We start from the raw sequence: 25,772 nt of genomic DNA, 5'->3' as shown, positions 1-25,772 counted from the left end.
TTCCCCTCCTCCCTCCCTCCCTTCCTTCCTTCCTTCCTTCCTTCCTTCCTTCCTTCCTTCCTTCTTTCTTCTTTCTTCCTTTCTTTTTCACATAGATATGTAGTTTTTCCTAATGCTATTTTTCAGACAAAACTTTTCTTTCCTCATTAAATGAACTTGGCACTCTTGTCAAAAATAATTTGACCCCATCAGTGTGAGGCTTTATTTCTGGCTCTTAATCCTTCTCCATATGTCTGTCTGTCTGTCTTTATGCAAGTATCAAATTGCTTCAATTTCTATAATTTAATAATGAGTTTTGATATCTGGAAGAGTAAGGCCTCTAACTTTGTTCTTTTTCAAAGTTGTTTTGACTCTTTGGGGTACTTTTAGATTCCATGTGAGTTTTACAATAGATTTTCCTGTTCTGCAAAAAACACCGTTGGTATTTTCACACAGATTTCCTTTAAGTCTGTAGATTACTTTAGCAGTATTACCATTTTACCCATATCCAATCTTCCAATGCTTTCAAATGTGATGCTTTTGCATTCACTTGTGTGTTCTTAAATTTCTTCTAACAATGTTTGGCAGTTTCCAGTACACAAGTCTATTAACTCCTTGGTTAGGTTGGTTTTGATGCTATTAAATGAACTTTTAAGAAAATTTCAGTTCAGATTGTTGTTTATTAGTATATAGAACACAACTTCCTTTTGGTTGCTGATCTTGAACCCAGAGACACTTCTGAATTTGTTAGTTCTCTCAGATTTTTGTTGTGAAATGTTTAGTTTCTACACAGACTATTATATATAACCTTCAAGAGGGTCATTTCTTCTTCCTTCACAATTTGCTTGCCATTTTTTTCTTTTTAACCCCATTTTTTCCTTTTATTTTCTTTGTTACCCTTAATTACTCTGGGTAGGACTTTCAGTAACATGTTAACTAGAAGAGATGAAAGCAGGCATCATATCTTCTTCCTGAACTTAGAGGAGAAAACTTTCTGTCTTTAACACTTCAGACTGGCAGACTTTTCATATGTGACTTTATGTTTTTGACTTGCCTCATATTCTTGGTTATTTGAATATTTTTGACATGAAAGTTTAAATTTAGTCAAGTGCTGATTTTATTTTTTGCAAAAACTGAGATTATCATATAGTCCCCATGTGCTCTTGTCAGTTTATTTGCTGCTATGACCAAAATACCTGGCAAGAACAATTAGAGGAGAAGCAATTTATGTTGGGCCTCATGGTTTCAGAGGTCTCAGTTCATAGATATCCAACTCCAAACTTCAGGACCAGATCTAAGGTAGTGAATCATGGCTGGAGGGTGTGGTGGAGGAAAATGGTTCAGGACATGCACAAGGAAGCAGATATAGAGAGCTTTTCTCATCATGACAAAATATAAAACCCAAACGCATACCCCCATGCACACCTTCTGCAGTCACACACCACCTGCCTATAGCTACTACTCAGTTAATTCTCACTAAAATATTAATACATTGATTAGTTAAAGCTCTCACATCCCAATTATTTCATCTTTAAACTTTCTTGCAATGACTCACACATGAACTCTTGGGGACACCTCATATCTACACAATAAGACCATGGATTCTTCCTTTGTTTCTTTTCTTATGGGTCCTCCCTAAACCACTCTATTTCAGAATACAGATCCCATTTTTACCCATTTTAAGCATGCACAAGTGGGCTCAGAGAGTGACAGGAGTAACCCTACCATCTCTCCTCCCTTGCTTAAACCTGGTGCACAGCAGATTTTCCATGAAAGATGCTTTCCTTCCCTGCCCCTTGAATGGATGGTAGAGGGGCATCAGGCATGAGGGCTGGCAGAGCCATGGGTGGTTTTGCTGCCATGGGTGGGAGTGGAGCATGTTACAATTAATGAGCTCACTTCAGTACATCATTTTTACCTAGTCTGTGTCGTGCATTAGAGTTTACTCTTGTTGTCACATATTCTATGGGCTTGGGCAAATATATAATTGTATGTTATTCACTTTTCTTCTATCACACAGATCATTTCCACCACTTCATACCTTCCCAATGATCTATCTGTTCATCTTGCACCCTAACAGTCTCTGATCACCACTGATCTTTTACCTGTTTCTTTGGCTTTCTCTTTTCCAGAATGAGACTTCATTTGGGTTACATGGTGTGCAGCATTTTTAGATCAGCCTCTTCAGATAGTAATAATCAAAGTTGGAGATTTGTTTTTGTTTAGAACCAATCCCCTTGGGGAGCTTTCTTGGTGCTGGAGAGAGGATGGAAGTGCCAGGTTTGCTGGGAGAGGTTGACTGTGAAAATTGGCAGCCCAGGACCAAAGTGGAGCTGGCAGGAACTGCTGCACTCTCACTCTGGGAACAGGAAATTGTCTGTGACCAATATTCTCCTAAAGAAAGCTGAAGAAGCAAGTGTATTGGCTTCCTGGCTGGCCTGAAGATCAGGTCCTACCGGAAGTTATCTGGGGCTCTTGAATAGGAGACCCAGATTCCATAGTAGTCTCCTCACAGGCCCAGTTCACCCTGACTCCCTCAGTGAGAAGCCTCCTTGGGAAATTAGGAATAACAATGTCAATTAGATTGCATAGTGGTTGTGAATCTTTGGACTTGGTGTGAAGCACCTGCTTCTAGGAAGCACCCATAGAGGTCTGTTGAATGAGTGAGTGAGTGAACTTACTGTGTTCCAGGCTCGATGTGGGACAGACAGTCTTAGGTTTGAATCCTCAACCTCTTCCAAGCTGGGTATATGGTGGCAAGTTTTTTAAACTGCCCATGTCTCAGTTTTCATCTCAGTTTCCTCATCTATAAAAGGAGGATGAACCCATTTTATAAAGTTATGATGAAAATTTGATAAAATCATGTCCCTGAGCATGGTGCCAGAAACATCATGAACATTTTAATGTTGGTTTTTAATAATAAAACAATCATAAAAATACTTATTATGTATCAGCTGTTGTATTCAGTGCTTGTAATGTACAGTGACATCTCCATATCATGGGAGATAGGTTTCTGAATCCCCTGCAACACCAAAAATCTTGGATGTTCAAGTCCCTTATATAAAATGACATATTACATGAATACAAACTATACCTGTCCACAGTCATCCCTAGATGACTTAATACAATGAAAGTGCTATATGAACATTTGTTGTACTATGTGATTTAAGGAACAAGGATGAGATGAAGAGTATTTTCTTCTGAATTTGAATTCCTGTTGATTGAATCCACAGATATTGATCCCTTGGGTATGGAGGGCCAAGGGACCATCTTATGCCTGTGAGCAGAAAGTAATATCACTCATTCCACTGCTGGTAAAATAATGCCCAGTGAAAGTACATAAATTATGAATTACCTGACTACATACCTGCAAGAACTGGCATTAGAAATCTGGAAGTCTGATCCAGATCCTGATGTGCATAATTGTGCAGTGGTAAGCCTGACTCATGGAACTCAGAAGAGAGTGAAACCCATCAACTTGGGGTAGGGGGCTCAGGGAAAAATTAGGAGATGGGCATGACCCTGAATGACTGGGGAATATTTTTAAATATTTATTTGTTCTTTTCATGTACACATAACATTAAAATTCATTTTGACAAAGTTATAAAAGCATGGAATATGATTTACTCTAATTCAGTTTCTAGTATTTCCCATTTTCCTCCCATTACTATCCCTGTTCCCTTCCCTCTACAGAACTTTCTTCCATTTACCTATATATTTGTTTTAATTGTTGTCTTTTAGAGACACATGGTGGTGAGAATCTCTGAACTAGAGACAGTGATAAATGTGGGAGGGGATCAAGTGAAGGAGACAGGAAGGGTGAAGGCCAGGCAGCAGGAATTCTGTGGATCAAGCAGAATGAATGACACCTGTGAGCAGCTCAGGATGCAGGGAGGGAGAGAAACATGATTTGGCAGGAGAAGAAGATCGGACCCCATGGAAATTGCCAGAGCTGGCAGGGTGGCACCCTCTATCCTGTCTCCATCCTCCAGGTCTACTTGAGTCTGTGCATGGGGCTTACTGGCCCTATTTCAGCCCCTCCCAACTCTCATCTCCTCCCTGCATCCCTCATTAAAGAATTCAAAGCCACCAGCCATTTCCATATAGTGCTTTTCCCTGAACTTTGTCCCTACATCTATTCTTAACTTGAACTCCAGGTTGACTCTATAGGTGCAATTGTGAGTGCCACACAGGGCTCTCTCTGTTTTCGAGTTGGAAAAAATTAGGACCATGGAAGTAATTTGCACTGATAAATAGTGAATATTCTGAAATAGGGATTGGTGAGCACTCTCATCGTAAATCCACTACTGTGGACATGTTCTGCCTGTTTTTTCACAGAATACATCTCATGTAGTGTTTTCTGCAGTGTTGAAAGAGACTAGGTTCCACTTCACAAGAGAACCTGAGGTGCCACCAGGGATGACCCAGCTGCACTCATGTGGGACTGGAGTGGCCCATCTGGGGTACAGGTACATAGCTGGGTGCCTCCAGGGTATCCCCTCACCCACCTCTGTGCTCCCTGAGATGGACAAGAGCCTGGATTCCTGGGGCAAAGCCTAGATAATCAAGTAGGTCACAGTGAGCCAGGATGCCTTGCTGCTACCCTCTCCCCAGGCCACCCAGAGCCCTCTAATCTGTTTTCCTCCAAAGTGTAACAAGTCCAAGCCTAGGGGAGAAAGTATGAGCTGGATTCTGGATCTTCATCCTCCAGGGCATCTCTGGCCCATGCCCCTGCCACTGCTCTGGTCTATCCCAGGGTGGACTCCTTCCCTCATGATGGGCAGCAGTCTCTTTCTCCTGCTTGGAGATAAACCTCTCAGCCACCTTCTGTGCTAGGGATACTCCCCTGGTGCTAGTGATCAGCCTTTTTAATTTTCTCTCCTGGTTTCAGGCTGACAGCTGTTTATTAATATCTGGCGAGAGATCCTAACTGACAACTTGGAGTTTTGGAGGCAGGTCAGTGTCCTTGCTTGTACACACTCCTGGTGGTGCATCCCCAACTCCATTCCTCACCCTGCCTAGGATCCATCCCCAAGTAAGAGGCTTGGAGTCAGATAGCCATGGGTTTCTCCCTCCTGTTTGATCCAGGTGGGTGGAGCTTAAGTTTCTCTGAGTTTCAAGGTCCATAGCTGGAAACAAACTTCTCCACTCTTCAGGCTTTGGACTAGAGACATTGTATGTGTACAGTTAGGTAACAGATGGTTTCCCAAACTCAGCATATGAAGGCAACTTTAATAGAAGGACTGTTGATTAAGTTGGCAAAGCAGGATGTAGAACCCCATGACTAGTAACTGTGGGGAACCAGGAACCATTACCACCCTGAGGGCTAAAAGGGATCTGAGAGAGAATTACCAGAAGGAGACCAGGTGTATGCGGAGGGTCCTGTAAGAGTCTCAGCTGCTTGAAACACCTCCTTTTTCCAGATTCACCCTTTTCCCTTCCTCTTTCTCCTCCACATTCCCTCTCCTTCCTTTTCCTCTTCCTCTGCAATTCTGTAATCCAATTTTGATATGCCTGAGAATTTCCTGGAATACTTGAGAAATGCCCCAGAAATTCAGATTCAGTAGTTCTACAGTGAGACCCAAGAATCTGTTTCTAACCTGGTCCAAGTGAGCTGATGCATTAGGAACAAGAGTAGAGCATATCTTCGGTACTGCAGAGCATTGTCCTGTACCCTTTTTACCACATCAACCCTAGGAATCAGTCAACTAGAAGCCCTTTTAGTGGCTTACATCCTTGTAGCTCTCCATGCCTTGCCCTCCACACCTGAAGGCTGATGAGAGGGCCCAGCCTACCCAGGTGAATTCAGAGGCAATCACACCCACCATTTGCAACATTTGCACCTGGTTTCTCTTGACTATTGTTTTGACCTGTTCATACTGCAGCTTAGCAGTCCTGGTTTAGGTGTGGCTCTGTGTTCAGGGGTTTATGACATGGACTCTCGAGTTCAACACAAGGGAAGAGAAGTCAGCAAGATGGAGTTGGCAGAGGGACAGTGGGTCATGTTGCCATCACAGTGGAAGCCCCATGAGGCCCTATGGAGAGTGACAACAGAGATTGGGAGAGCAGTAACTGAGATTGGGAGTTTCTGATGACCTCATGGTTGTGGGATTCCTGGTGCCTGAAGAGGTTTCTCTGCAAGGGAACATAATGCTCAGCTGCCGAGGCAATGTCCTGCATGAGGAGCCTCTGTGCAAGAGTCCTATCAGTTCTGACCTTGATATCAGGTGCATAGCTCCTGGGAATAGAGGAATTCTTATGCTAAATAACCACAATGTTTCACCAGCTCCATTAATCCTGAGCCTGCCCCTTAACAGTAACTTTAAACAATGGACTTTCTTGAGAGCTAAACAAAGCTCCTAACATTGAACTTTGCAACTATGGATAGCAACTGCAGAAAAGCTACATAGATGTTTCTAGTTTCTGTAACTTTTCTAAATACAAAGAAAAATGCTTGCATAATCTTTGACCTGATAACAAGACATATATAAATAAAGATTTCTGGCCTAACTGTTTAGATATGCATCTCCATCAGAGAGCAACACTCTGCCTGATCCCAGCTGTCTTCAAAATCTGCATGTGTGAGTATTTATTTCTCTAATCCCCCATTATCTTTCACTGGAATCCTCAAGTTTGTCTGAGCTGGTCATGGCAGGGCCCTCTGAGTGGAGCTGGGACTGCTTGGACTGCTTGAGTGGAGCTGAGGTGGGATAAGGTGCTGGATCTTTTTGTCCTACATCAGTGGTGAAAGGAATGAGACCTAGGAGGAGGCTCTCTCTTCCCCTCAGGCCACCCCTGACCCTCCAGTGCTGTCAACAAAGTGTCTACAGTGAGTGGCTCAGTCATAGCTATGAGGATGTTAGGATGATGATACCAAGGACACTGACAGTGAATGTTCTACAGAGTGGGCCATTTAATACACAAATATATTCTGCCTTAATTCTGGTGTCAGAAATTCCAAGATCAAGATGTAATCAGAGCTGGGCATGGTGGTGCATGCCTGTAATCCAAGTGGCTCAGGAGGCTGAGGCAGCAGGACTGGAGATGTGGTTCAAAATAGGACTGGAGATGTGGTTCAGTGACTGAGTGCCCCTGAGTTATATCCCCAGGACACACATACACAAAAAGATGTAAGTAGGGTTGTTTCCTACTGAGGTCCATGAGAGATAAATCTGCTCTTAACCTCTTTCCTTAGTGTGTAGATAGCTGCCTTATCCCTGTATCTATCATAGTCTCCTCCTGGTGTGTGTTTGTGTCCTTGTGCCCTCTTCTTAGGAGAATATCAGTCATATCAGATAAGACCTCCTTAATGACCTCATTTTAATTCAGTCACCTCTATGAAGATCTTGTCTTCAAATACAATCACATTCTGAGCTACCAGGAGTTAAGATTTCAATTTGGGAATGGAGAGAAAGATGCAACTTAGCCCATCATAGTGGGAAAAGTGACAGATTGCAGGATCATATTCCCAAGAGTGGAAGATAAGTGAAGAGAAAAGGGTGGGCATGAGGCTTAGGCATCCTAGAAAGTTGTAGTTGGGCAGGTCTTTGAAGAAAGAATGCTAAGTGGCAGCCTGAAGGCATTGAATAGATGGTGACTGAACTAGAACTTTCCAAGCCTGACTCTTCCCCTCCTCCCTAACCACTGAGAGAGAGCTGGGGATTTTCCACATATCCTGAGGAAATTAACTGCTTCCTTCTGTGGTTTGGAGCAGATGTGACCTGGTGCTCTCTGAAAACACTAAAAGGGAGGACACAGGCAGGTGTCAGAGACCTCATCGGATCTGCTCCAGAGAGTGATAAGAAGATGGCTGCCTCTGAAGAACAGTAGGACGTTGGCAGGAGGGCAACAAGCTGCTTAAGAAGGTCATCACTGAAAAGGGCTGCTGTTTTTTCCATTGGGTTGTAACCAGGTTAGCACAGATCCTGGGGAACCATCCCAGACACTATCACCTAGACATGAAGGCTGGAGTATAATGCAGAATGGACCAGTCTGGCAGAGTCAAACACTTTTGTGCAGAGCCAGCAAACTATTGTCTATAGGCAAATCCAGACCTCCACTTGTTTCCATAAATAATGTTTTATTGGAACCTAGCCATGCCCATTTTCATCTTCATTTTCTGTGGTTGCTTTCAAAAAATGGACGGAGTTGAGCAGTTGACACAGAGCCCACATGACCAAAAGAGGAGAAGATACTTACTCTCTAGATTTTGTTTTTACAGACTGCATTTTGATTCATTGTACACAAATTGGGTACAACTTTTCATTTCCATGGTTGTACACAATGTAGATTCACACCATTCCTGTAATCATACATGTTCATAGGGTAATGATGTCTGTCTCATTCCACCATCTTTCACACCCCCACCTCCTGCCCCCTCATTTCCCTCTATAAAATCCAAAGTTCCTCTACTCTTTTCTTACACTCCATCCCCCACCCCCATTATGTATCATCATTCACTTATCAGAGAAAACATACAGTATTTGGTTTTTAGGGATTGGCTTATTTCACATAGCATGATATTCTTCAATTCAATCCGTATACCAGCAAATGCCATAATTTTATTCTTCTTTATGACTGAATAATATTCCATTATGTATATATATCACAGTTTCTTTATTCATTCATCTACTGAAGGGCATCTATGTTGATTCCACAATCTAGCTATTGTGAATTGAGCTGCTATAAACATTGATATGGCTGCATTACTATACTGTGCTGATTTAAATCCTTTGGGTATAAACCAAGGAATGGGATAACTGAGTCAAAAGATGTGTCCATTCTAAGTTTCCTAAGGAATCTCCAAACTGCTTTCCAGAGTGGCTGCACCAATTTGCAACCACCAGCAATGTACAAGTGTGCCTTTTCCCTCACATCCACATCAATACCTATTATTGCTTGTGTTCTTGATAATAACTATTCTAATTAGAGGAAGATGATATTTTAGGGCGGTTTTAATTTTCATTCCTCTAATGACTAGAGATGTTGAACACTTTTTCATATATTTGTTGATCATCTGTATATCTTCTCATGTAAAGTGTCTGCCCAGTTCCTTAGCCCATTTATTGATTGGGATCTTTGAATTTTTTTATGTAAAATGTTTTAAGTTCTTTCTAAATTTTAGAGATTAGTGCTCTATCTGAAGTGCATGTGGAAAAGATTTTCTTCCACTCTGTAGGTTCTCTTTTCACATTATTGATTGTTTGCTGAGAAAAAGCTTTTTAGGTTTGAAACATTCCATTTATTGATCCTTGTTTTCATTTCTTGTGCTTTAGGAGTCTTGTTAAGGAAGACTGGTCCTGAGCCAACGTGATAAAGATTTGGGCCTACTTTTTCTTCTATCTGTTGCAAGGTCTCTGGTCTAATTCCTAGGTTCTTAATCCATTTTCAGTTGAGTTTTTTGCAGGGTAAGAGACAGAGGATTAATTTCATTTTATTGCATATGGGTTTCCAGTTTTCCAAGCACCATTTGTTGAAGAGACTATCTTTTCTCCATTGTATGTTTTGGCACCTTTGTCTAGTATGAGGTAACTGTATTTATGTGGTTTTTTCTCTGTGTCTTCTATTCTGTACCATTGGTCTTCCTGTCTATTTTGGTGCCAATACTATGCTGTTTTTGTTACTATTGCACTGTAGTATAGTTTAAGGTCTGGTATTGTGGTACCTCCTGCTTCAATATTTCTGCTCAAGATTGCTTGGTTATTCGAGGTCTCTTATTCTTCCAGATGAATTCAAGATTGCTTTCTCTGTTTCTATGAGGAATGTCATTGGGTTTTAATTGGAATTGATTTGAATCTGTATAGCACCTTTGGAAGTATATTCATTTTGACAATATTAATTCTGCCTATTTGAGAACATGGGAGATCTTTCCATCTTCTATGGTTTTCTTTAATTTCTTTCTTTAGTTTTCTTTAGTTTTCCTTGTAGAGGTCTTTCACCTCTTTTGTTAGATTGAGTCCCAAGTATTTTTTTTCTTCTGAGGCTATTGTAATGGAGTGGTTTTCCTAATTTCTCTTTCAGAGGATTCATCACTTATGAATAGTAATGCATTAGATTTATGTACATTGATTTTATATCCTGTTACTTTGCTGAATTAATTTATTAGTTTGAGAAGTTTTCTAGTGGAGTTTTTTGGATCTCTATATGTAGAATCATTTTGTTGGCAAATAGTGATACTTGAGTTCTTCTTTTCCTATTCATATCCCTTCAAATTTTTGGTCTGTTTGATTGCTCTGGCTAGTGTTTAAAGGATGATGTTGAATAGAAGTGGTAAAAGAGGTCATCCCCGTTTTGTTCCAGTTTTTAGAGGGAATGCTTTCAGTTTTTTCTCCATTTACAATGATTTCGGTGGTGGGCTTCACATAAATAACCTTTACAATGTTGAATTATATTACTACTATTCATATTTTTTCTAGTGTTTTGAGCATGAAGGGGTGCTTTGTTGGCATCTATTGGAATAATCATATGATTCTGAACTTTAAGTCTATTGATGTGATGAATTATGTTTATAGATTTCCAGATGTTGAACCTATCTTGCATCCCTAAGATGAACCCCACTAGATCATGCTGCACTATCTTTTTAATATGTTTTTGTATGTAATTTACCAGAATTTTGTTAAGGATTTTTGTATCCATGTTCATCAGGGATATTGGTCAAAAGTTTTCTTTGCTTGATGCATCTTTGTTTGGTTTTGGTATCAGAGTGACACTAACTTCATAGAATGAGTTTGGAAGAGTTTCCTCCTTTTCTATTTTATGGAATACTTTGGGGAGTATTGGTATTAGTTTTTCTTTGAAGGTCTTGTAGAACTCATTTGAGAATCCATCTTGTTCTGGGCTTTTCTTGCTTGGTAGATTTTTGATGGTTTCTTCTATTTAATTGCTTGAAACTGATCTGTTTTCATTGTGTCTGTCCTCCTTCAGTTTGGGAGAATTATATGTCTGTAAACATTTGTCAATGTCTTTGATATTCTCTATTTTATTGGAGTATAGATTTTCAAAGTAATTTTTAATTATGTTATGTATTTCAATGGTGTCTGTAGTGATCTTTCATTTTTAATCACAAATTCTAGTAATTTGAGTTTTCTCTCTCATTCCCTTTATTAGTGTAGCTAATGGTTTATCATTTTGTTTACTTTTTCAAAGAACCAACTTTTTGTTTTCAATTTTTTGAATTGTTTCTTCTGTTTCAATTTCATTGATTTCAGCTCTGATTTAATTATTTATTCTACTACCTTTGGTGTTAATCTGCTCTTCTTTTTATAGGCTTTTGAGATGTACTGTTAGGTCATTTAGTTGTTGATTTTTTAGTCTTTAATATATGAGCTCAATGCAATGAACTTTCTTCTTAGTACTGCTTTAATAGTGTTTCAGATATTTTGATATGTTTTATCATTGTTCTCATTTACCTCTAAGAATTTTTTAGTCTTCTCCCTAATGGCTTCTGTTACCCCTGCTTACCCATGCTTCATTCAACAGCATATTATTTAGTCTCCAGGTGTTAGAGTATTTCGTTTTTTATTTTATCATTGATTTTTAATTTCATTCCATTATGATCTCATAGAATACATGGTATTATTCCTATTTTTTTGTATTTACTAATGGCTGCTTTGTGGCATAGCATATGGTCTGTTTTAGAGAAGGATTCATGAACTACTGAGAAGAAAGTGTATTTTCTAGATGATGGATGAAATACTCTGTAAATGTCCATTAAGTCTATATTATTGATTGTATTAATTAGCTCTATAGTTTCTTTGCTCACTTTTTGTTTGAAGAATCTATCCAGTAGTGAGAGCAGTGAGTAAAAGTCACTGAGTATTATTGTGTTGTGGTCTACTTGTTCCCTGAGATTGAGAAGGATTTGTTTGATTTACATGGATGTGCCATTGTTTGGAGAATCAATATTTACAATCATTATGTCTTGCTGGTTGATGGTTCCCTGAAGCAGTATAAAGTGTCCTTCTTTATCCCTTCTGACTAACTTAGGTTTGAAGTCTACTTTATCTGATATGAGGATGGAAACCCCCACTTTTTTACTGAGTCTGTGTGCATGGTATGTTTTTCCCATCCTTTCACTTTTAGTCTGTAGATGTCTCTTTGTACAAGATGAGACTCTTAGAGGCAGCATATTGTTGGGTCTTTCTTTTTAATCCAATCTACCTGTCTGTGTCTTTTGATAAATGAGTTCAGACCATTAACATTCAGAGTTATTATTGAGATATGATTTGTATTTCTGCTCATTTTGGCTTATTTTCCATTTTAAACTTGACCTGGTTTCTTCTTTGATTGGCTTTTCCTTTAGTGTAGTTCCTCCCTTTGCTGACTTCAGTTTTTCTTTTTTATTTCCTCCTCATGGAATATTTTGCTGAGAATGTTCTGTAGTGCATGTTTGCTATTTGTAAGTTCTTTTAACTTTTGTATCTCATGGAAGGATTTTATTTCATCATCAGATGTGAAGATTAGATTTTCTGGGTATAAGATTCTTGGTTGTCATCACTGTTCTTTCAGAGCTTGAAATATGTTGTTCTAGGCTCTTCTAGTTTTTAGGGTCTGGGATACAAACCTGCTGATATCTGTATTGGTTTCCCCTTAAATGTAATTGGACACATTTCTCTCACAACCTTTAAAATTCTCTTTATTTTGTATGTTTGGCATTTTCATTATAATGTGCCTTGGTGTTGATGTGTTTTAATTTTGTACATTTGGTGCTCTCTAAACCTCTTGTATTTGATCTTCCATTTCATTCTTCATGTTTGGGAAATTTTCTGATATTATTTCTTTGAATAGGTTGTTCATTCCCTTGGTTTGTATCTCTGTACCTTCCTCCATCCTAATAATTCTTAAATTTGATCTTTTAATGATATCCCATAAGTCTTGGAAGTTCATGATTTCTTATGATCTTCTCAGTTTGGTCAATTTTATTTTCAAATTAAATATGTTGTCTTCATTGTCTGAGATTCTGTCTTCCAGGTGATCTTGTCTGTTGGTGATGCTTTCTATTGAGTTTTTAATTTAGTTTATTGTTTTCTTCATTACAAGTGTTTCTGTTCTTTTTTTTTTTTTCAGAATCTCTATCTCTATTGAAATGCTCTTTTGCTTCCTGCATTTGCTCTTTAACTGTTTATTGGAGTGATCATTCATTGACTGCCTTTGATCTTTTATCTCATCCTTTGCTTTATGGATCATTTTAGCTATGTACATTCCAAACTCCTTTTCTGAAATTTCTACAATATGCTGTCTTTCGATTCTATTAAAATAGCATTTTTGTTTTTTGGGGGGGACACTTTCTTTTCTTGTTTTCTCATGCTGTTCTGGTATCTTCCTCTCTAGCAGTGAGGATCTGTTATTACAGTTCCCACCCACCAATAGGCTTATTGTGACCCTGCAGGTTTCCAATACCTCTCCTTTAAGGGGGACATCAATATTAACAGCACCCAATAAAAATAATATGCAGCCCTAAACCAGATAGCCCCTATGAATTTATTAACAGTATTGTAATAAACAGATAGGATGACTTTGATTATTACCTACAGTATATGCAAGAGGTTGCAGTGAGATCTATAATTTCTAATCTTAGACAAAGAGGATGGAGAGGAGTGTAGGATGTGTTAACAGGATAGAAAGTGAGTATATAGAGGTAATAGATCATGGGAAGAGTGAGAGAAGGATCAAAAGAAGTTGGTATTTTGCATAAGAAAAGTGAGAAAGAGACTCCAAGGAATAGGTAAATTAAAGGAAAATAGATTGAGAAATATTGAAGAAATAAAAAATTTAAAATTTAAAATACATCTATGGTATAACAGTCATTTACTATTCAAACCTCCCAGTCTTCAGTATCCTGAAGCAAGAAAGGTACCTAACAATGAGCTTCCAGTTTCCAGCAGGCATCTCAGGATGGGAGTTGTTCCACCTAAAAATGATGGCTTCCTCTTTGGTGATAATTACAGTTGGCTGTACCAGGTTCTAAACATGTTGGTAGATGGGAAGTCACAGCATGAGGTACAGGGGCCAAGTCTACACTGGGAGCAGTCAGGCCAGGTCTGGAAGCGGGTTGTGGTCATAGGCTGACCCCCTGCCTAGATCCTTACAGAAAGAAACTCACTGAGCTTTTGCTTGTGCTTTGGGCTCTGAAGTCCTAGGTGCCAGACCTGGTCCTGGAAATCCCTGATGATGTTGTCTTAGACATATGTTCCCACCCTCAGAGTCTCAGTTATCTCTTCTGTTCATGGTAGAGTCCATAGGTTTTAGTAGGTTGTCTTTTTCTGTTCATTTTTGTCACAATTTATGTAACTAACCTTGTATATCTTGTGATTTCTTCTTTGACACATTGGTTGTTTGGGTTCTTGAATTTTACTTTATTTTTGGATTTTACAGCTATCTATCCACTGTGGCTTTCTACATTACTTTCATTGTGTTTAGGGGAGAGCCTTTGTATGGTTTTAGTCTTTTTAAAATATTAAGTTCTATTTTGCATCTTGAGTATACTCCATCCCAAAGAATATGCACTTGAGAAACCAAGTGCTCTGCTGCTGTAGGACTCTATACGTCTTTCAGGTACCCAGGGTCTCTAATGTTCAAATTTTTTTCCTTATTGATATTCTGACTGGTTCTTGTGTTGACTTATTTTGAACAAGGTCTTCCTGACTGTGTTAGATGAGCCCCTTGGAGGTATGTGGAGACAAGTGAGAAACTTGGTGTAAGACAGAGTCAGTAGAGGCTTCAACCATGGAGGTGGAGGGGATGAGAGATGTTTGCATCCTGGGTATTTTTGAAGGTGCAACCCAGAGATTTTACTAACTCTCAAGAAGTTGGAACTGTTTTTCTAAAGGGGGTTAAGTAGTTCTAGAACCAGCAAGTGACTACTACAGGATTTAAACCTGGATCCGTCTGCCCCCAAATTCTGAGCTATTAATGACCATGTGCTTCTCTGAAACTGCTTCAGCCCCCACCACTGAACTTAAACTCACTCTCTCTGCCCTTATGCTATAGGCCTGGGTGCAAGCTTCTTCTGGCATCTTCTCTTGTTTTTTTATGTTGTTCTGGTATCTTCCTCAGGAAAGAAAATAAAAGAAGTGGGGGTACCTGCAGAGGTGAGAGGGTTGGACAGATGCTCTGAAGTCAGGTGAACTTAATGATATGCTATAGAAGGAGCTCCACCTCTGAAGTCAGATGACCTGAGTCCAAGCCCAGGCTACACTTCTCATCATCTGTGTGGCTGTAGTTGGGCTCCACCACCTATCTGGGTCTCTGTTTCCTCCCTTGACAAAGAGAAATAAAAATACTGTTATTCTCTTATCCATAGTTACAGTGATAAGAAGACATTTTTTACATAAAATATTTTACCAAAGGTTGAATTTTATTACCAGTCCTCAAGGCATTCATTAATCATTTATTAAGTGTACACAACTCTGGGTGAAATTTGACATAGTGGTAAAATTTGGAATAACAGATGGGGTTAAGATCCTGACAGAAGAACTATGTGCTGACCAAAACATTGTAAGTTTCATAAGCATTATAAAAGCAGTTGCTGTGGGAACCTGAACAGATGACATTCTAGCAAGGGCCAGAACAATGGTAAAAGGAGGAAAAGGAAGCTCCAGGCTAAAGTGACTTTTGTCAAAGGTTCACTATGTGCCAGGCTCTGTGCTTAGAACATACTGTTCCCTACCTTCTTCTATTCTCCCATTAACAACCAGCCAAGGTTTATAGATGTGCTGTGATTTTCATGGGGTAACATAGCTAGTAACTACAAGGGCCAGGATATTGCAGCTGGAATCAAATTGGAAAAACTATTTCATGTTTAAATTCCAGCTCTGCCTTTTCCTAGCTCTGTGACACTGAGTGGACAACTTCACCTCCCTCAATCTCATTTTTTACATCTTTAAAACAGGAAAAGTTCTCCAGAGACTTGCTAGAGGACTTTCAGACTGAAAAATGCTGCAGGCAAAGCCCAGCTTGAGCTTGCTGAGCTCAGAGGTCAGGAGCTGTTTATAGGGCTGGTGCTGGCTGGATGGGAAAGGTTGTGCTCAGTTGGCCAGCTCTGAGTGTGTCTTGTGTTTCCCCAGAGAACATAGTCAGGGATGTGCTGAACTCTGCCTTCGACCTCAGGAGACATCAAGACAGAAGGGAGGGAGGGCAGTGAGAGCCTGGACACTCTCTAAGAGGTGCATGGATGTGCTGGTAGGCTGAAGGCAGAAACCACAGGGACAGGGTCCATTGACTGGGGTGATTCCAGACTTTGCTCCCTTCACCTGATTTCACCCTGACAACAAAACTCTTTTTATACCCTGAGTTTTGTCTGCAGCCAACTGAGCCAAAGACTTATCATGGTCAGCCACAATGGGGCATAGCTAGTGACCCACAGAGAAGGCCCTTTCTCAACTACTCCCACTGGGCTTTGGTCAGTTCCACAAGTTCCTATTATCTGTGCTCTCTACCTGCCCAATATTTTGGCACAATGCACAAAATAACTGCATGATCCTCAGGAAACTACTACAGTCCAGTCTGCTGAAGTAAAGTAGTTATACATTGAACAAAAAAAAAATCATAAAGACCTGAGAGAAGAAAATGCATCACTCACATATCAGCCTCAAAGGACAATCAAGTATATTTATGGTGGCATAACAACAAACTTCCACAGAAATGGGGTTACTTCAGGAAAGATTTTCTTAATTTTTTTCTCAAAAATTCTACTTTTGGCTTGCTGTGTCCATGGCTTTTTGTGACTCAAAAGTGATGAAAACTTGAAGGAAAACCTGTTTAACTCTTTTTGACCTTTCAGATCCAAAACATTTTTTCTGAGTATAAAAACAAAATATCTTTTCTCCTTTCTCTAGAAACCTTGAATCTAACCATTATCTACCACAAAAATGCTCTACCTTTTATGTAACTATGTTTTAAAAGATACATCTCAAGATTTTTAGTGTTGATTAATAATGCCACAAATGCCAAATATCACATTAGATCTTGTACAGTCCAAAGTCATTTCAATTTTACTATAAGAGCTAAAAATAGAAGCAAAATGTTGATGAAGAAGCAGTTTCTCTTTATTGCTTAGATATTCCAAGTAAAGCATTAAAAGAAAAAATGTTCCTATTTTTACTGCAGCTCTGGTTTATATGCCTTTGCATATTTGGTTCTATTGTTTTTTCCAGTTTATTTTTCTACACTGGAAACCAAAGAATTTAACAGTAAAACGAAGCAAGAAAATACTTTAGACAATAAAAATTTTCTAATTTAATTTCTCTAAGTTCAGATATTCAAGAACCATTTTAATATCTAAGTCACTATTCCAATTTTGGATATTTATAGCATTCTGAATTTGTAATTGGGCTCTACAAAGTAACTATGGTGTTCTTACTAAAAACAAACAAAAAATTTAAAAAAACACACAAAAGTAAATTTTCCTTTTAATTATCCTCAATATTATTTTCAATTTATAAGCACATTTAAAATATATAAATGTCTCTTGTACCTCTCCTCTTCGAATATATATCCTATAAATTCTGTAAGATCAAAATCTACACAAACTCCCAGAAATTGCTATACTACTTTGGATCACAATGTAGAATATATCTTGTATAAAAATTGCTGCTTATTAATCTTAGGTTGGAAATTGCTTCTAGAAGATGATTCAACTATTTCAGAAAGTATATGACTAGTTCCTCTGAATATGGTACTTATATTTTAAATTTGTGCCATAAAAGATAAATTTACTAAATTCTACCTACACAGATTTTACATGGTCAGCAAAGCCTTCACTGGCAATTACTTAAGCCCAGTGAGTTGTGATGCTAACAATGTGAGCAAGTTTATGAGTATTTGTTGCTCAATGTGAAAATCTCATTAAGTATACTCAAATCAAGGACAATATCAATCAAATAAAAGGAGGGACCTACTTTAGGCCCCTTAAAAAATTCCTTACTTAGAATGTTAATATCACAGTCACAAACAGGACCTGAATGTCATTTATAAATTCTCCCCATTCAGAATCTTTTGTTTTTGGGAAAAAAAGGAAGCTGAAAAACAGGAAAGGGCACTCTGAATACAAAAGTAGCTTATTTTTAAGCTCCATATTGGTGGTTCATAGGGGAAGGATTAAGAATAAGCATTTCAAATTAGCTACCTTATCTGAGAAAAGAGAATAATCATATGTTGAAGATTTTTTTGCAAAAAAGTTATTAAAAATGTTATTCAAATGATATATACAACCCATGCGACCTAAGTGTTCCACTGATGTCTTTTCTCTGGCTTATCAATAATATCTGCATGCTAACCCATAACAAGGGAGGATAGGGAAGGGAAGAGTAGAAGTTCACTTGATAAAACAAAGGGGCATGAGGTAAGGGAGTGGAGATAGAAATAGAAAAGAGAGTAGAATGAATCAGACAAAACTTTCCTTTGCTCATAAATGAATACACAACCAGTGAAACTCCACATCATATACAACCAACCATAAGAATGGAATCCTAACTGGAATGAATTGTACTCCATGTATGTATAATATGTCCAAATACACTCTACTGTCATGTATATTTAAAAACAAATTAAAAAAAAAGTACATGGGAAAAAATTGCTAAAAATGTTATTCAAATGATATGTATAACCCATGAGACCTAAGGATTCCATCAATGTCTTTTCTCCTGCTTATCAATACTATCAAGGGAATATTCATTTTTTTTCAAGTTTATAAGTCCCTATCACTGGACAGCTGGCATAAAATGTTTTGAGAGTTCTGATATAAATTAAAAAATAATCTGAATTATTACATGTGAAAAACAAATTGTGGTTGAACTATTGCCTGAATGAGTTGAAAAAATTCAAACCTATATTTGTGCTAATCAGGTAATTTTTACTGATTAGATATCAGACACAGGACTATGCTAATTTCCTCCTTACCTAAGAGAATGCCTTTCAATAGCATGAAAATAATAACCAAGCAGAGAATTAAGAAAAAGAACTTCACCATTCCAAAGATTAATTTTGATTGTGGAGAAAATCCATTAAATCCCAAACACGGGACACCTGACAAAAATGGTATGGACAAAGAAAGAAGAAATCCAGAGTAGACCTAGCCAAATAGGACTCAACACACAGGGACCCAAGGGTTCCAAAGGAAGGGCTGAACAGCTAAATCCAACCAAAGACCTGTCAAGATTTCATTTATAACCACTCTCCTATCTCCCCACATTCTAGTGTTACAGTCACTTTTTAGGTCTTTATTATTTCCTACTGGGCACACTGCACAATAATTTTCTTTGCTATCAGATTAGTCTCCCCAATTGTGTACTTCAATCATGTCACTCTGCTGTTTAATATTGTTCATGGCATTCCCATGTCTACGGCACAAAATCCTGACACTTAATGCTGTGTATGGCCCTCCTTTGAGGTCAGTGAACCAATTAGAAAATTAGAATTGATTTCTGGTATTCCCAGTTAATAGATGTGCTTCCTCAGGTGAATAATTTAGTTTTTCAGAGCCAAAGTATCCTCACTGAAAAAAGAACTAACTGGATAATAACAGTGAGATAGCAGTGCAAACTCTAAAAGTAGAACAAAGGTGCAATACATTTTACACTATTTATTTTCTGCAAATCTTTATACTACAATACTTTATAGATATCAACCCTTCTTGAAATGTTTTTTTTTTCCACTTATTGTTCCTCTGCTAGCTGGAACAACAAAATATGCACTACTGCATATTTCATCATTTTGGTCTAATTTAGTATATACAAAGAAGAAGATGAAGTCAGGGTACCACCCTGTGGAACTGCCTCGGACACTCATCATTCTGGAACCCCATGGCCACAAAGCTTTGGGCACTGCTCTGCTGGGGTGGTCAGAGAAGCCAGTGGTATTGATGGAGTGCTTTGGGTTTTACCCAGTGATCAAAACTTTGAAAATTAATCCTGTGATTGCTTCATATTCTCTAAAACCCATTCTCTCTTTCTTCCTGGACACACAGCAAGGACTCATTTCCCAGCTTCTTTGGTCTTGAGCCGTGTGGCCAAGATCAATGTCATGGGCAGAAGTGTGTGTCCATTCTTAGCCTGGCCCACAACACCTCTCATTAATGTTGCCCTGACTTTTTTCCTTTTGGGTCAGATTATGGCAATGATCCCACAACCCTGGAAAGCTGTATGGTGGAGATGGCACAATCAATATCTGTACCATGTATCCTTACCCAAACCAAGTCACCTGGAATATTCATTCCAGAGTGTAAAACAATAAAATATAGATATGACTCCATTGTGTTTCAGCCACTCAATCCTATTTGCTATTGCTATTGCATCTACCCTAATGAATCCATGTACTGACCTGGGCTTTTTTGGAACTCCAGTTGCATAGAGGTGATGTTGGCATTGAGTGCACAGTTTTGTCAGTCATGGTGTTGATCTAATTTAACTGTCTCCATACCCTGAAGGTAGGAATAAAAGGAATCACCACAAAATTCAGGGCACAATAGAGCAGGGCCACCTTTCTCTAAAGGGATGATAAGTATTTTAGGCTTTGTAGGTCTTAAACAGTCTCCTACATTTTCCTTTGTGTATCTTTTATTTAAAAATATTCTTTAAAAATGTAAACAACATTCTTAGCTTAAAGGCCCTATAAAAAGCAAGCCATAAGTCAGATTTATCCTTTGGAGCAGGGCCTGTCAATCCCTGATCTTTTAAAATCAAGAGAAAAGTAATATTTTATAAGACATGAAAATTACATGAAACTCAAATCTGGGAACTATAAGTCAAATGTTACTGGAACCCAGCCACGTTTATTTGCTTACGTGCCATCCATAGCTCCTTTGGCACTGTGAGAGCCAAGTTGGAGATATGACAAGCCTATGGCCCACAAGCCTAAAATATTTATTATATGACCCTCTACAAAGCATGTTGTAATCCTTGATGTAGAGATTTCAAAAGAAATAGATTAAACTCTTGAAATAACCAGACTCTGTACAATCCAATAGGACACTGGGTGTCCTGCTGTACTATGTCATGCTAAGTCTTCTGCATTTTCCCTACCACTATGTGAGAGGGCCATCCTGAAAAGGTCTCAGAGTTTAGTATTGTCCCCCAAGAAAAAATAGGAGCAACCACATTTACTGGTTAACTGGAGCATTCTGATGAACTGGGTTCAAACTGCTAAACTGTTCTCAAATTATTCTCTCCTCAATGTGCTAAATGATCACACCCACTAGAGAGGTTTAAATGATCTAAACTCATGCTATGATGACTGAGATACCTTTAGAAGTCTGGCAGATTATAAAACAAATATCAAAGAGCAGCTACAAGTGCAACAGGCGACTCATGCTTTTCTTACTATTGGTTATTTCCATAATAAAACACTATGCTGGGTCATTTAAATTCGTGATTCGATTGAATTCTTAAAAACAATTCTACAGGTCAAACAGCTGGCTTTATGGATGTAAAGGTGGATACTCAGGAAGAATAATATGCCAAAGGTCAAAGAGCTGAAAAGTCAAGAGCTTAGAACTGAGTCTAGATTTGAGGACAGTGCCACCTAATTACTCAGTGGCCCCCATGACCAGATTCAAGTATAGTTTTGGCAGTCAGCTCTCACCTACATTCAAATATATCTAGTATTTATCAAATACTTATCTCATGCCTGAAATAGTCTGAAATACTTTCTTTGTTTGGTCTCTAGCCTCTCTCAATTCCATATCTGTAAAATACCTTTGACTAAGAGCATCAATGCTGAATTAAATGAGTGCTGGACATTTAGGAAATTTTTAATGAGTTTCACAATTAACTATACTAAGCTTTATGCTATCTAAAGTATTCATAGTTTGTTTTTTGTGTAAAATAAGGAGGCTCAGTACACTTAAGATTCATTCTAGCCCATGACCCTATAAGATAGAGGTGCTAGCTAAGTAACAATGAACAGAAAGTGTTGGAACAACCAAGTCACTGGTGCAGATATCTTGAGAATCTCTACCATGAGAGGGAACCAAATCTGAGTCATCATCACAATGCTTATTTGAAAACACAAGTCTAGGGTATGTACTATGATATTAACAATTGGTTTTATAATGTCTATTTTAGAGAGTAATTAATCAAAGAACAAATAAGAAGCAAAAGTAGACCTTGTTAGCAAAATTTAGAAATTTGGATTTAGTTTAAAATTAACTTTTAAAAATACATTTAAAAAATGACAGGACAAATATTACCAAGAGCCTCCTAATTAATAGTAGCAACCATAGACTTTACTTTCCTGCTACTGTGTTGTTTCTTTCCTCCTCCCTAGCCACAGCTGTACAGTAGTCCCTGGCACCCTCTTTTTGTTCTTGTCACCTTTGATATATGACAACAGTTCTTTATAACACCCAACATGCCTTCTTCCCACAGCTAGGATTACATGGAAGGTGAGGCATTCCCAACATTTTTTCTATCTTTCTTTTTTCCTTTTCTTTTTTTTTTTTTGGTACATATTGCTGTAACTTGCCCTAATTTTGCATTATATCAACCAGATCCTGTATCCCCTTACTGAATGGCCCACTCATTGAGTTGCCTAAGCTACTGTGACTAAACTACTTCTCAAGTATCTGGTTCCCATAGTGACAGAAAAGCTATCACATTGTCAGGCATTCATTTCTTTATATTTATGTAGGAAACTGCATTCTTCCCTGGCAATGTTCAGGAACACAACTAAATCTGCTCCAAAAAAAGAAGTCTTGCCACTGAACTGCTTTCAGACTTTAGGGGAACAAAAAGGATACAAGACCTTCTGGTCAACTTAGTTGTTGTTATTATTAGGGCATATCCTTGTTGAACCACAGATTATTAAAAGGTTTGATGAAGAGATGTGAGAGCAAATTCAGATGACTCCAATGTTCTCTAATGAGAACATTAGGTAAGCTTTCTTGCATGCTCTGGTTATGACTTGACATCCTCAGTGATGCATCTTCAAGTCACTCTGATAAGGAGCAAATTGTCCACAGTATCCAGCACAAAGATGATACTCAGTAAATGTGTAGGAAGAAATCAAGCCAGCACTGAAGGAGCTTCTGACCCTAAACTGGGTACTGTTGATGCTCAATCTGACATCTCCTGCCCAGATCAGTCCTTCTGGGTGCCCCAGGCTCACCTCTCAACTTTCTCCTTGCCTTATCCCAGTAGGCATCTAACAGGCACCTCAAACTTGTCCAAAACCAAACTTCTCATTTTTCCTCAAAATTGGTTCTTCTCCATCTTGACAAATGCATGACTATCCTCTCAGTTGCTCAGGACAAGACCTAGGAATCACTTTTCACTTTCTCTATTACTTAACTTCTCACTACTACAATCCAAATCATTTCTAGATCCTATTCTCTCCCTGCAATACAATCCAGAATCCCATCTTTTCTCTCCAATTCTACTGCTAACAATTCTGATCACTGCTCAAACCTCCTCTCTAGATTACCATTTTTCTTTCTCAGCCATTAATTCCCTACACTTTGCTACTCTAAAAATGTAACTCTGATTCACCTCCCTCTTGAAGTTCTCTCATGACTTCCTGGGGCATGTGGTGAGACCAGCCTTCCCAAGTATGGCTGGGAAGCCCTTTGGAAACTGCCCTCATCCCCAACTACATCTCTACTGAGGCTCTGTCTTCATTGCTGAGCTCAGTCATATGGGGCCTCACTGTCTCTCAAATAGCAAACCCTTCACTGACTCTGCTGACTGTTTCCTCTGGAAGACTTTCTCCTGATTTCCACATGCCGATTTCAGGCCCAAAATCAAGCTCAGGTAGGTCTTCCTCCAAACAGCTTTCCAGAAGTCCTCCCTCAGTCCCCTCAACTTAACAACAAAGGGTAAACTTATGATTAATTCTGATCACTCAGACTTTAAAGAATATATAAAGTTGACTTTTGAGGATTCTATGAACCAAAACATTTTATCTTATGCTTTAATATGAGAAAATTAAATAAGCAAACTAAATACTATGTGGTGAAGTCTTAAAGTACGAATGGTTGATACTTAAAAAAAAATTAAACTCATGGTATCAACACTTTGGTGTGAGTTCTGGACACCAGCTTTCTTTATGAGATAGTTAAAGTGACATAATAATAGTTTCATTAAGAACATCTTCAAGGATCTGCCTAATAACTACATGTTGATGGTTTAATGTTTAATGAGTTTTTAAGTAACAGTGTTTGTAGAAATAAAGTTAAAAGTAGCATTGATATAAGATATAACACAAAACAGACAATGACACAGCTCATGCTTACTGAGTCCTCACTATGTGCTGGCCACATAGTAGAATTATTACTTTTTTTAATAATTATATGAACTTATTTTTGTTAATTATAGTCTCATAGAGAATTTACTTAACAATAAAATGGGACATACTGTGTTTTACAGATATGTCTACACAGGAATTGAAATGATGGGTTATCCTTCCTCTTACATATCTATTTGTGTGTGTGTGTGTGTGTCTGTGTGTCTGTGTGTGTGTGTGCATATGTGTGCATGTGCTTTTAGCCTTTTTGTGATTAAGTATGACTTTAGGATTAGGAAAGCTAAATTGTTAAACTGAAATAATCGTATCCATACTTTCACCTCCAGATTTCATAATAGATCTATAACAGGAACTCAATGTTTGCTAATTGAAATAAGTATCTCTGGAAAGAAAGAATACCTGGAATATTTGTAATGAGAATATACTTCTTTCATTGATATCAATTTTAATATTTAATTGTGATAAAACCCTAGAGTTACCAAGACATAAGAATTCAGTTTCTAAGGCTCCAAATAGCTTCAAGAATCTAAGACTTAATATTATTTCTAAAAATTTAGAAATGTTATTTACAGAGAATTTTAGGAATTAACTGGAGTTAATTTAAATACCTTGAGTTTTTCATAGGAAATATTTATATAACCAACAGGTAATACACTAAAAAGAATTCTTCAGGTTTTGGGAAACCCAAATATAAAATACATTGAAATGAAAGATCTAAACATGAGATGTGGTCTGTAATATTCTTCTTTATCTAGAATACCAAGATAAGTACTAGTACTACAGCTCTATCATGGATGAATTAGTCCTACTGCTATTTAGAGGCTTAACATGATACACCATTCAAATAAACTTTGTCCCAATGGCAATGGATATGTAAAGACATCCATAACAGACGTTTAAAAAATTAAAAGTCCTGCAGATGATTACAATAGGATTCATATACACTTTAGGAACTCAGGATTCTACAGATATATGCAAAATTTTCCTCAAAGTTTCAGAACTGTTTAATAAAACAAGAAAAATAGAAGCAAGAGTGTCTGCTGATGAGGACCTCAAACTTTCTGACCCTTTGAAATATTACTTAAGAGAATCTCAAACAGCTAAGAATCTCCTTTACTGAAGATCTCGATCAGTAGTGGATTATGAAAATGCTAACAAAGCACTGGATAAGGCAAGAGCAAAAAATAAAGATGTTCTACAGGCTGAAACATCCCAACAATTACATTGTCAGAAGTTTGAACAAATATCTGAATCTGCAAAACAAGAACTTATAGATTATTAAGACAAGAAGAGTTGCTGCATTAAGAAAAAATTTAGTGGAACTTACAGAATTAGAACTGAAGCATGCAAAGGGTAATCTCCAGTTACTGCAGAACTGCCTGGCAGTGTTAAATGGAGACACATAAGCCACATTCTTCTTCCTGTTAAAAAGGGCTGCCTTCCTTTAAATCTTATTTTTGTTTTCTTAATGATGTTAAAGCATTTATGCTCACTGGAAACAAAACAACTGACAAAGTGCATCTATACCTCTTTTTCTGGGAAACAGTGGAGCAGTGCCA

The 25,772-nt window shown here is 38.0% G+C and overlaps 1 pseudogene; it reads left to right on the top strand.

The window, feature by feature from the left end:
- Positions 1 to 6,078: 6,078 nt before the first annotated feature.
- LOC124961167 (sorting nexin-6-like) lies at positions 6,079 to 25,730 on the top strand (annotated as a pseudogene).
- The last annotated feature ends 42 nt before the right edge of the window (positions 25,731 to 25,772 follow it).

This window comes from Sciurus carolinensis, chromosome 12 (assembly GCF_902686445.1).
Source record: "Sciurus carolinensis chromosome 12, mSciCar1.2, whole genome shotgun sequence".
Classification (NCBI taxonomy): domain Eukaryota; kingdom Metazoa; phylum Chordata; class Mammalia; order Rodentia; family Sciuridae; genus Sciurus; species Sciurus carolinensis.
This window is presented reverse-complemented; position numbering and strand designations above follow the sequence as displayed.